This window comes from Spinacia oleracea, chromosome 4 (assembly GCF_020520425.1).
Source record: "Spinacia oleracea cultivar Varoflay chromosome 4, BTI_SOV_V1, whole genome shotgun sequence".
Taxonomy (NCBI): Eukaryota; Viridiplantae; Streptophyta; class Magnoliopsida; order Caryophyllales; family Amaranthaceae; genus Spinacia; species Spinacia oleracea.
Genome location: NC_079490.1, coordinates 116,536,309 through 116,550,559, shown reverse-complemented (window position 1 = coordinate 116,550,559; position 14,251 = coordinate 116,536,309).

Here is a 14,251-nt window from a genome sequence, read left to right as displayed (position 1 = left end):
TCGCAGGATTTTCGGCAGTTTAGTCAATAATGGTCGGAATCGTATAATTTTATAGTGAATTTTGCATGTAAACAAATGTTTTAAAATTTTGACTAAAATCAACGATTTGATGCCGAATCCAGAATTCCCAAATTCGAAGCTTCACTATGACTTTTCAGAGGTTTTAGTTTTTCGAACGCAAAATTTATCATTTTTATGATGTTAAATTAAATATTTGCGAATCTTGTATGTAAATCTTGAATCTATGATTGACTTACTTTATATGTTTAACAATTATACAACCTAATTTGTAATTGTAATTAATTTGTTGAAATTCGAATAATTTAGAACTTGATTTGATTTTCATATTAAATTAGAAATTTAATTAGGAACCTATGATTCAAAACCACCATAAAATTTGTTAAAATTGAAAAGTTTTAAAATTTTATGACCTAGATTTGAATCCATGAAAATAAATATAATCGGAAATTAATTTGAATAAAAAAATTTCGATTTTTCGCCTGAATTTATGAAACTAATATGATTTATTAATTTGTCAATAAAAATTTAAATAATAAAAGTTTTAATTTTTATGAAATCCGTTCACGAATCTTGCACGCACAAAGCAATGGACGCTAAGTGTAACCCTTAAGGGGTGTTGTATAGTGCGGGCATGCGACGACGAGCAAGGGAGCTCGTCGCCCATGCGGTACGATGCAATGAGCAAGGCCGTGGCACATGCGCGCAAGGCAGCACCCCTGATATGCGCTGTGTGCTATGAGCACGTGGGAGGATGGGCGAGAAGCAAGGCAACAAGAGCTACGAGGCCGCGCGCGGGCAGTGAGCGCTGGCTCGCCCAGCGAGCATTGCCCCACAGCCGCGCCTAGCAAGGGTGCCCCTGCCACAGCGAGCGAGCTGCTGCGCGTAGGCGTGGCTTGCTCGGCTTGTTGCGTCTACGCGTGGCTACTCGTGTCTTGCGGTACGACTATTGCGAGTGGCAGCCCATGGGGCGGTGCTGCTACGAGGCCTCGACGAGGCATGGGCATGGGTGCGAGCCCATGGCCTTGTCTTGACCCGATTGGTTCGTTTTAATTTGAATTTTTCGGTTGAAAACGATTTTAATGAAATTTAAATTCGTAATTTAATTTTTTCTCGGAATTTAATTTTGAATAATTTATTTATTTTAAATTTATTTATACTAATTATTTTACTAAAATTAAAACCTTGGTAAAATTTAAATTAATTAATTTAATCAACTGAAAATAAGTTAAAGGATTTAAATAATATTATATGAGCTTTAAATTCTAATTAAATTTGTAAGTTTCCGGTTGGACTAGGAAATACAATTTTATGTTTAAAATTCGTAAAGCATGTAAATTTCTTGGTTTTAGTGGGAGCGTTTTAGTCATAAGCTCTTGATTAGGTCTACATTCCTTTAAGGTTAAAACAACTCGATTAGAATTAATAAGGATTGAATAATTTGTAGATTATTGGAAGCCTTGATTAATTGATGCAAATATTTATGTGATGCATAATATGTTCTACTAACCAGCTATGTGGGCCATTCATTGATAAATGAATGGGTGAATGGTATATTGTAAATATATTGTTTTGCAGGTCCAAATATGATAGAAAATATGATCTGCGTATCATTAATTTGAATGTAAAACTGGTCTAAAGTACAAAAGATTTTAATTTAAATATGGTCTGCGTACAATCAAATAGTTGTAATTAGTTTCAATTATAGCTTATCGTATTTGAAGAAAATGGCGCCTCCCATGGTGAAATTCAAGACGGAGTTTCCAATCCATTTTCAAGACGGAGTTTGAAGTTGAAGCTTCAAGATGAAGTCGGGCCATACTAGATCACATTTATATCTTATGCATGCTTTAAGTTATTTTATTGCTTTAAATATGTCTTAATTATGCATGAGATTGTGGCTTGATTATGTTGCATGATGAAGGATTTTAGTTCACTTAAAACTAACCAACATAGTAAGGTCCTTAAGTTCCAAACTTTAAAAATTGAGTTAAAAGGTGCCATGCCAAAATAACACTTACTTGGAAAACATTTACATCAATCTTAGTAATAGTTTTCCGCCATAGCGAGGTGTTACTTATTGATCCTAAAGGGGTAAGGTACACAAATAATTGTGAGTACATGTTAGTTTTGGTGAAACTCAACGATATAAGTAAGGAGTCCTTTTATGTCGTGGCAAAAAAGATAGGTTTACCTAATAAGACCTTAGACGTACCTATCAACCAAGAGTAGTTTCTGGACTATTAGCAAAGGATTTGCTTACCTAAAATATTTTAGAATTGAGTCTAAATACATAATGTGCTTAATTCTTCAATGATTTAAGGGTCTTGGAATCATTTTATTCACACCTGCCGGAACAATGAATTCGAATAAAATGCTAATGACTTGTTTAAATTGCATGATTTCTTTAATTTTTAAGTTATTACTCATGATAAATATTTTAGACTTTGAATGCTTCAATGTATGTTTTAATTATTGTTTATAATTAAATATCTTTTACTGCAATAAATCCTTTTAGAAGGGTAACAGTAAATTTCCTCGATTGGTAGTGAATCCAAGAACAATTCACGGAAATGAGAGAAAGTGAGCAATTTAAAATGTAAGTTTCTTTTAGCGACTTTTATGGTTGTTTTTTAGTATCAAAGTCGAATGGCAAACCGATTGGTGCTGGTGAATTCAAAATACAATGTAGTTTCGAGATCCAGCATTGAGTTTAAACGCTCAGCTTTACCAATGGTTAACAACCTAATATCTTTGTCCATTTAATTCTCGGATGAGTCTAGTCCCTAGACATTCGAATAGATCGATGCTTAGAGAACTATATATGCTTCTGGTAAGATCATCTAGTTGAAACAGATTATTCAACATAAATTACATGGTAAGAACCTTGTTGGAGAGACATTGGACATGTCTAACAAATTATAAACGTCAACACTAGAGAATTCAATTCTTAAGATATAAGAAAGGGTACAAGAAATAGGAAAAACAAGGAACAAGTGAAAGGAACTTACAATTCCGTTTCTACCTATAAGTGTATGTTTAAAGAAAAAGTAACCTAGCAATCAAACTTCCTTGGTATCGTATACCGGTTGAGGTTCTTACTTAAATAATAACTCAAACAATGGAAGCTAGGCTACACTAATGGCCTACAAGTGGGAAATGAAGCATGGCAATGCTACATTAGTTGTAGGGTCATCTAGTTTGTTTTAAGTCCTTTCAAGGCTGGAACTTAATGGCTATTTCTTTCCATAAATCAGCATACCTAAATTTCTGTTTTCAAACACAGAAAGACTCACATTCAAGAAAGACAAAAACAATGTTTGTTTGTTATTTTAATGAAATGGTCATTTACGGGTTGAGTCAATATGCTTGATTAAAACAAACAACTCTTTAACAGTAAAGAACTTTACTAGGTTCAAATCAATCTCTTGATTTGAGTTCCACTAATCTTTGGCATTGTTACTTAGACCATGTCAACAAGTTAACATTCTAAAGCTCTATTTTGATGGACTTTTGAAAATTTATTGATTTCTAGATCATTCAAGACAAGCTAGTCTTACTTGTTGAAAGTAACAAAAGATATGAACTATTGTTAGAAAATCTAGACAATAGAGTTCAAAGCTAAAGAAAGATTTTATTACTTTATTATTTCACATGGATTTGAGTGAATATAGGTTTATTTACTCAAAGTGATATAAGTTTGAATTTGTTTGACTAATTCAAAAATTCATAGAAAAGTATAAAAACGTCCACTTGGTTAAAAATCATAAAGATCTAGGATAGATCATGTTGTTGATTACTTACACCAAGAATGATCATCAATGATAGTGTGTTTTAATTTCACAATCTAGCTCCATAAGATATGGTTTATCTAAATTGGAATGATCGAAGTCAATTAGTACTTGATTCGATCAATGACGAATCATAAAGATTTTTTCCTATAATTTCTAAACAAAATGCTCAACTACCACCAAACTAAAACAAATTCGTCAAAGCTATTGAAAAATAATTTTAGAATATCTTTTTCAATAATATGTATCAAAAGAGTTGCTAAACTCAGTGGGAGATTAGTATTTGTTATTCAACAAACTAAGGCCCAAGTGCAGATATATGTTTCATTGTGATTTATTCAAATGAAACACAAGGGTATTGTTTCTACAACAAATTTTTGAGAACATAATGTTTGTTTGCTCGAAATAATGTCCTTTTGGAGATTCGTTTCCAAAATGACAAGTGGGAGAAAATAGACCTCGAAAGTCTTCGAGGCGAACAACAAACATAAAACGGACATTCTGGAGGCTTTTCAAAGTTCTTCAGAAAATCCGAACACTTATTCTTTAAGGACTTTAGAAGTGGCTTTAAAGAATAAACATATCTTAGAAGACTTTACAAGTGCTTCAAGGAGAACAGAATATTCAAAGGACTTTCAAGTGGCTGTTGATATTCTATAGTTTGATGTTCTATACCCAAGTAGGCATAGAGTTCAAGTCACTGAAACTATGAGATTCTTCTATTAGATAGTGAAGAAACATATAGTTCAGGTCAATGAAACTATGACATTCTTCTATTAGACAATGAAGAAACCTACAACTTGCAGTCAAACTATTATGAAGATTAATGAGTTTGTGACTTGTAAGAAAGCTATGACGAAACCTAGATTCCCTAAAATGGTTAGAGGACATATATAGACTCAATGTTTTAAATGGTTAGAGGCCATAAAACATACTCAATGTTTTGATGACAAAATTGAAATTTTGCATGAATGGTTTACATCTATTGGTTGCAAATTGGTTTTATGGATAAAAACTATTAAACATGGAATTGTTTTCCTACACAAAGCAAGATTAGTTGCTAAAGGTTACAAGCAAATTCACAGCGTGGATTGTGTTGAAGCCTCATGCAAAATCGTAATGCTCAAGTCTATAAATCAAGCAATGATTGCATATTGGTACATATGGCAATTCTATGACAAAAACATCTTCCTCAATCAAATGTTGGAAGAAACTATGTACATGGAATGTCATAGGATTTGTGGATCCAAATAATACTTGAAAAGGAAAGCTAGCTTATGAAATCTAAGTACAGATTTAAGCAAGCAATTGGAAATTAGAATTGTATTTTAGTGAAACTAATAAGTATTTTAGCTTCATAAAATGTACATGATTCTTATAGATATATAATAAGTTTAGTGGGAGTTCGTAAAACTTAATTTGTCCTATGTGTATCACACACATATCTCTCTATTGTGAAATAACATTCAAATTCTAATGACTTAGATTTGAAATTATTCATCAATGATGGACCAAGGCGAAACTTAGTACATACTGGGTACTAAGATCTATTTACAAAGATCTTATAATATTGTTTTAGATTAAGTAATGGCATTTACTAAATCAAACACGAAATACTCCATAGGAGATATTCGACCCATATGAATAAATCTAAGTAATGAATGTTTGAACTATGTATAAGAATTTACTAAGTTAAACATCAAAGAATCTAATGAGATTCTTCACCTATATTATATGTCAAAGAATTTAGCTGGATTCAGTATCTACTGAAATTGGATAGCTAAAGTTACATGAATAGAATTCAACTGGGAATAATTATGCAAAAGAATTTATCACGTATGATAATGAGGATCGCCAAAAACGTATCGTATGGCTTTAGGCATGACGAACATATACCAATCTCTATTGGTCTAAGTGAAGATCAACTAGATTGAGATCAAGAAAACTTATGGTACTTGAAAAGGTACATAAGATTAGTTCTTGATTCAAGGAAATAAACATATGCTAAATATTGATGCTACACGCATAAACACTGGCAAAGGATCAAGAAAGATCTCTTTGGAGTTAACCATTGGCAAGGACGAGCTATAGAGCATCGTGATTTGAAATGGCAACATGGATTAAAGACCATGAGTTGTTGCGTGGGAAATTAAATATTAATTTCTATGTTCTAAGATACAGATGGAAAGTCATCCACATATCTGTGAACTGCTTGGATAAGTAAAATCCAAACAAAGCATCACTAGCAACCTATACAGTTGAAGTAAAAGTACTTATTGCCTAAGAAGCAATAAAACAGAGATGTTTACGTAAAGTGTTCTTCACTGAACTTGGGTAGATCACATGTCTGTTGACTTAATGGTTTTTCATTGCAAAATGCGTAGAACCTCTATTGAAGTAAGAAAGACTAGATCACATAATAAACAAACTCAAAAGATCTTATCATCCTATCTCGAAATACATTCGATGAAAGGGATATTAAGATTGGCAAAGCCTGATAACTAAACCTATGCAACAAGTGAGAAGCAACACTCACATTGTAGCACTAGAAATCAAGCATAGCTTTGAAATCCATGAATTATTTTAAAGATGGGTTAGAGGCCCATCTGGATCAATCGCTTTGTCGGAACTCTTCCTCGAATGAGGGTCATTCTTTATAGATCATATCTGCAGCGCTTACTGATTCAATCACAGCTGATACGCGTTGTAAAACATTGGGGTTGAACATTTATCATATATGAAATGTATTTTCATATTCCATTTAATCTTGGTTTAGTATTAAATGATGAGTCCTTTCAATTTGACAATATATTCAAGATAGGCTGTCAGGACAAGTCCTGTGACTAAGAAATGTCTATCAAGTGAACTTGAATGTCAAAAGTTGAGAAAGGTCCCTGGTCGGAGTTTTCTATAAAGGTGGACGCATAGAAAACGCTAGACGACTAGAATGCAAGATGACTAGTAGTTCTGTTTCTTGAACTATGTGGACATGACAATGTCGCAATCATTTGCATAGATACTGTAGACACCTACTTTTGTCCCCATTCTCGAAAGGGAAAGGTTCGATGATGAAAACATAAATCTCCACTTGACAACGCATCTCCTATAAAATAACGAATCTCAATCACCCTTCTCGTTTCACCCGAAACCTGCTATTTATAGAAACCTGCTATTTATGAAAACCTGCTAAAAATAGTAACTGCCGTAAAGGGTAGTTGTTAAAAGTGGCAAGTCATAAAAGATAGAAACCTGTCAGAATTAGGTGTTGCACTCCAACATAAATCCTAAATGAGATAGAAATTGCGAGAGAATCCTATTCCTAATACGATTCAAAAATAAGAGTCACTTATTGATTGAAATCCTAACGAGCCTAGAGTTCGTAACGGGCCCAGACGCATTCCGTCATAAAATTAATACGCACTAAAAGACTCGATTAAGTCTCATACGCTCCGGATTCTAAGAGTCCGAATCTGACAAGGAAACGGCCCAAAAAGAAATTTCAACGCCCAGCCCTGGGCGCTGAAATTGCCTGGATCCTATTTTCAACGCCCAGAGCTGGGCGCCGAAATCTTTGACGCCCAGCACTGGGCGCTGAAAATACCTGGTACGTGTTTTTTCCTAATTCCTCGTGGATTAGAGTTCTACAATTCTATCTTTCCACGAACTCTTTTCTATAAATAGGGCCTTAAGTTCGACGTGAAAAGAACACAACAACACACAATTCATAATCTGAGTATTGACTCCAACCCCTAGCCTAAGCCTCACGCTGCAAAATTGTTCACGCGTTCTGTCGCAATCGATCCATAAATCGAACAGAACGTATCCTGTCCCATAATTTGAGATTCGTTAAATAAAAAGGAGAAATAGCAAAGTCAAAGTGGTTAGTTTTCTGAGAACCGTGACGCACCTCTCAAGGGTGCGTCGTAATGTGTCCCTTTTCTATGATTTAATTGCTTTCCTCGCCCTTTTTATGAACTGTTAAACTAACCAAATCTGATTGTTCCACCACGCCTAACAAACATAATATTTTGGGAAATTGGATTATCATGCTAGGTGCCTTAATGCTATTTAAATCAGATAATCGCGATCGATCTAGTATTATATGTTGCATATTGCTAAAATCAACTCAGATTAGTTTAATAGTTAACGCATGTCCCTTCAATTATTTATGCTGAGCTAGTAAGGATATCCTGCCTCTGGAGTTACCGACGAGCGAGTACTCCTCTCGGTAGTTACAGTCCCCCGAACCCTCAATCTCTACCCTGCGGGTGTATGTTGAGAGATCCCCACACCAGGGATCACAAGGGAACCTACGGCCGTCGTGGTCAAACATAATTGCACTCCCTTTATGTCACGATAACCGGGTTTTGTCAGTTTTTCTCATTGTCGTTAAAAACTGAATGGCGACTCCTATATTACTAGTCAATTGGGTGTAAACTCACAGGAAATCCAATTACACTTGATTGAATAAAAAGAATCGTCACACCCACGAGGGACGGGGTCACGCATTAGCCTCGTGCTTTTTCGACCCCCTCACAGTGGCGACTCCACTGGGGATAGTGAAGGAAATACTCGTGCTTGTAGGTAATCAAAATAGCCGAAGGGTGAAACGATCCTACCCCGCGTTTATTTCCCAATCAAGTTGGGACGACCTGAAAATCAGCATATTAATGTGAACGGGCAGAACAGCATAACGAATCTCGGCTCCCTCGGGAGTTAGGACTAAGGATACCTTTCTTCGCCAATAGGGGGGTGCATACGCCGCGCATGTTGCCCACTCGGTGAAGGAAATAATGCCCTTGGTCCAAGTATGCAATCTATGTTAAGTCTAATAAATGCGGTTCAGTATTAATTAACAAGTTAATAATTCAGTGAGATCAAGTGAGCTGAATGCCTAGCTAGAGGCCGCTTCAGTTCAAGTGGAATTAATGATATTAATCCACAGCTTACTCTTGACTGAACCCGTAGGGTCACACAAATAGTACGTAAACGGATCAAGTATTTAATGGCATTAGATACTCCATCTATGGATATTCGGAATCGACGGATCTTGGTTTCAGTGGGAGCTGAGATCGTCACAGGCAAGAAATGAATACTCCGGAAACGATGATATTGCCGGAAACGGAAATATGGATCGTATCGGAAATATAAATATTATCCAAGTCGTAGATGTTGCCGGAAACGGAAACATGGTACGTATCGGAAAATATTATCGGAAATAGAAATATTGCCAGAATCGGAAATATTGCCGGAAACGGAAATATTGTCAGAATCGGAAATATTATCGGAATCGGAAAATAATTCCGGAAACGGAAATATTAAATATTTGTTCGAAACGGAAATTAATTCCGGAATCGAAAATATTAAATATTGTTCGTATCGGAAATATATTCCGGAATCGGAAATTTAATCGGAAGCGTATCGTACGAATAAGCATCGGACGAGGCCTGCCGGACGAGGGCCCAGCACGAAGCCAGGCCATCGCCCAGCAAGCCAAACGCGCTCCACAAGCCCAGCCAAGGCAGCGCCCAGGCCTACCGCAAGGCAGGCCCAGCGCGCGCCAAGGCCACGGCTGCGTGGGCCTCGCTGCGTGGGCTGCTGCTCGCACGCACGCGCATGGGCGGCCCATCGTGGCTGCCGTGTGTGTGCGTAAGTGTTTGTGTTCGCATACGAAACCTAAAACGTGCAGAGTTCGGTTAATGATTAAATTCCTAATTCTATTTGATAAATTAATTAAATAAGAGTTTTAATATAATTCTAATTTAATTAATTCGTATCCTAATAGGATTCCAATTCTCTTTCCATACCCCTATAAATATGTGGCCTGGGTTCACAATTTATAACGAGTTTTTAAAGTATTCAAAGTGAGTTTTTGAGAAAAAAATTCAGCCACACATCTTGCTCAAAAGTGCCGAAAATTCTAGTACCTTAAGGGCGATTCTAGTTGGTCAATCTTAAGGCGGACCCGGACGTACTGTGGACTATCTACGGAGGGGCGACACTTGGAGTCCTAAAGACTTGTTCTTGTTCGGTTCGGCGCAGCTAGGGAAGGCACGCAACAAAGAGTATGCATCTAAATTATGCTATATGATTATGTGTAAATAATATGTATTCCTGGGTTAATGGTTGTTTCCGCATGATTTATGTAATATCATATGTATCATAACATAACAGTGGTATCACGAGCCCCTTATTATTTTCATAATCTAAATTGCATGAACATGGTTAAATATTACAAATTTGCATGAATTAAAAGGGGTGATTAATTTTCGTAATTGTTAATTAATTGCAAATTGCGTTTATTTAATTATACGTACGCAGTTTTTCGGCAGTTTCTTCGTTACTCATCCAAATCGAGTGATTTTTGTGTCAATTCCGCATGTAAAAGGCATTCTAAAATTTTGACAAAAACTAGTATTTTTCTGCCGAACCCAGAATTCTCAAATTCGAAGCCTAACTATGACTTTTCGAAGGTTTTAGTTTTTCGAATGCAAAATTTCGTAAATTTAAGATGTTAAATTAAATATTTGCTATTCTTGTTGATAAATCTTGAATTTTTGATTGACCTACTGTATATGTTTAACAAGTTTGAATGCCTAACCTTGTTAATTATGCAATCTAATTTGTAATTATGATTAATTTGTTGAAAATTAGAATAATTTAGAATTAATTTGATTTTCATAATTAATTATAATTTAATTAGAAACCTATGATTAAAAACCACCATAAAAAATGTAAATTTATGATAAATTTTAAATTTTTCTGACCTAGACTTGAATCCATGTAAATCGGAAATCAATTGAATAATAAATTTTCGATTTTTCGCCCTAAAATTATGAAATTAATATTATTTATTAATTTGTCATTAATTTTAAATATAAATTTTAAATTTTTATGCGATTCGTTCATATAACTTGCACGCACAAAGCAATGGACGCTTCGTGTTACCCTTAAGGGGTGTTGTATAGTGCGGGCATGCGACGACGAGCAAGGGAGCTCGTCGCCCGTGCGGCACGAATGCAATGAGCAAGGCATGGTGCACGAGCACAAGGCAGCAGCCCTGCCTTGTGTCGTGGGCCACGAGCTATGAACAAATGGGCATGGGCGAAAGGCAAGCCAAGGCAGTCGCGTGTGGGCAGCAAGCGAGCTGCGCCACAACGCGCACTGCCTCGCGCAAGGGCGCGCAGCCTCGCGCGCAGCGAGCGCAAGCTCGCGTGCCACGAGCGCTGCGCCCAGCATTGAACGCGCGCAATTGCTCGCGCACAGCGAGCGATGGCTCGCGCGCTCAGCGAGCGATGGCTCGCGCGCACAGCGAGCGATGGAACGCGCGCAGCGTGCGCTGGCGAGCGCGCACAGCGAGCGATTGCTCGCGTGCGTCGAGCGCTGGCGCGCGCACAGCAAGCACCACAGCGTGCGATGGCTTGCGATGCAGATGCAGCAGCTATGCGACGAGCGCATGGGCTGCGCGCACATGGCCAGCGATGGCTGTGTGCGTGCGGCCCATGGGAGTGCGATGCGTAGGGTGTTTGCGTTACGATTAGATCGTTTTGAATGTTTAATTTGAAAATTTTCAGTTTACGTAATTTTAATTAATTTTAAAATTAGTAATTTAAATTATTTTCTTGGATTTTAATTTTGAATATTGTAATTATAATAAATTTTATTTATTCTAATTATTTTACTAAAATTAAAATCATGAATTAATTTAAATACGACTGAAATTAAATTAAACTTTTTGGATTCAATTATAAATTTATATGAGCTTTAAATTTTAATTAAATTTGTATGTTTCCGGTTAGACTTGAAATACATTTTTATGTTTAAAATTAGTAAAGCATATAAATTTATTGGTTTAAGTGGGAGCGCTTTTTAGTCATAAACTCTTGATTAGGTCTACAAATCCTTAAGGTTAAAACAACTTGATTAGAATTAATAAGGACTGAATAATTGGTATATTATTGGTGCCCTTGATTAATTGCTGCAAATGTTTACGTGATGCATAATGTGTTTTACTAACCAGCTATGTGGGCCATTCATGATAATGAATGGGTGAATGGTATATATTGTATATGTACTGTTTTGCAGGTTATGAAGTGACTAGTATGGCCCAAATAGGATAGAAAATATGGTCTGCGTACCATTAATTTGAATGTAATTGGTCTAAAGTACCAAAGTTATTTTTCAATTCAAATATGGTCTGCGTACCATCAAATAGTTGTAATTAGTTATATCTTATCCTATTTGAAGAAAATGGTGCCTCCCACGGAGATTTTCAAGACGGACTTTGAAGTCAAAGCTTCAAGATGAAGTCGGGCCATACTAGATCACATATATCTTATGCATGTTTTAAGTTATTTATTGCTTTTAAATATGTCTTAAAATGCATGAGATCAAAAGCTTGATTATGTTGCATGATTAAGGATTTTAGTTCACTTAAAATCTAACCAACATAGTAAGAGCCTTAAGTTCCAAACTTAAAAATTGAGTTAAAAGGTGCCATGCCAAAATATACACTTGCTTGGATATCCTTTACATCAATCTAGTAATAGTTTTCGCTCAGCGAGGTGTTACTTATTGGTCCTAAAGGGGCAAGGTACACAAATAATTGTGAGTACATGTTAGTTTTGGTGAAACTCAACGATATAAGTAAGGAGTCCTTTTATGTCGTGGCAAAATCGATAGGTTTACCTAATAAGTTCTTAGACGTACCTATCAACCAAGAATAGTTTCTAGACTATTAGCAAAAGGCTTTTGCTTACCTAAGATGTTTTAGGATTAAGTTGACAAACTGTGCTTAGTTCTTCAATGATTTTAGGATCTTGGAATCATTTTATTCACACCTGCCGGAACAATAAATTCGAATAAAATGCTAATAACTTGTTTGAATTGCATGGTTGCTTTAATTTCAAGTTATTATTCATGATAAATGTTTAGACTTTGCATGCTTCAATGTATGTTTTAATTATTGTTTATAATTAAATATCTTGCACTGCAGTAAATCCTTTTAGAAAGGTAACAATATATTTCCTCGATTGGTAGTGAATCCAAGAACGATTCACGGAAATGAGAGAAAGTGAGCAATTTAAAATGTACGTTTCTTATAGCGACTTTTATGGTTGTTTTCGAACATCAAAATCGAATGGCAAACCAATTGGTGCTTATGAATTCAAAATACACTGTAGTTTTGAGATCATAAAGCATTGAGTTTAATACGCTCAGCTTTACCAATGGTTAACAACCTAATATCTTTGTCCATTTAATTCTCGAATGAGTCTAGTCCCTAGACATTCGAATAGATCGATGCTTAGAGAACTTTAGAAGCTTCTGGTAGGATCATCTAGTTGAAACTTAATATTCAACATAAATGGTAAGAACCTTGTTGGGTGACATTGGACATGTCTAATAAAGTATAAAAGTCAACACTAAAGAATTCAATTCTTAAGACTATAAGAAAGGGTACAAGAAATAGGAAAACGAGGAACAAATGAAAGGAATTTACGATTCCGTTTCTACCTATAAGTTTATGTTTAAAGAGAAGTGACCTAGCAATCAAACTTCCTTGGTATCATATACCGCTTGAGGTTCTTACTTCGGTAATAACTCAAACAATGGAAGCTAGGATACACTAATGACCTACAAGTGGGAAATGAAGCATGGCATTGCTACATTAATTGTAGGGTCATCTAAGTTTGTTTTAAGTCCTTTCAAAGGCTGGAACTTAATGGCTATTTTGTTCCATAATCAACATACCTAAATTTCTGTTTTCAAACACAGAAAGACTCACATTCAAGAAAAACAAAAACAATGTTTGTTTGTTTATTTGAATGAAATGGTCATTTACAGGTTGAGTCAATATGCTTGATTAAAACAAACAACTCTTTAAAGAACTTTACTAGGTTCAAATCAACCCCTTGATTTGAGTTCCACTAATCTTTGGCATTGTTGCTTAGACCATATCAATAAGTTAACATTCAAAAGCTCTATTTTGATGGACTTTTGAAAGTTGATTGATTTCTAGATCAATTCAAGACAAGCTAGTCTTACTTGTTGAAAGTAACAAAAGATATGAACTATTGTTAGAACGCCTAGACAATAGAGTTCAAAGCTAAAGAAAGATTTTATGACTTTATTATTTCACATGGATTTGAGTGAATATAGGTTTATTTACTCAAATGTGATAGAAGTTGAATCTGTTTGGCTAGTTCAAAGATTCAGAAGTATAAAATCCACTTGGTAAGAAATCATAAAGATCTAGGTTAGATCATGTTGATGATTACTTAAATCAAGAATGATCATCAATGATTGTGTAGTAAAATTCACAATCTAGCTCCATAAGATATGGCATATCTAAGTTGGCATGATCGAAGTCGATTAGTACTTGATTCGATCAATGATGGATCATAAAGACTTTTCCTTTAATTTCTAAAACAAAATGCTCAACT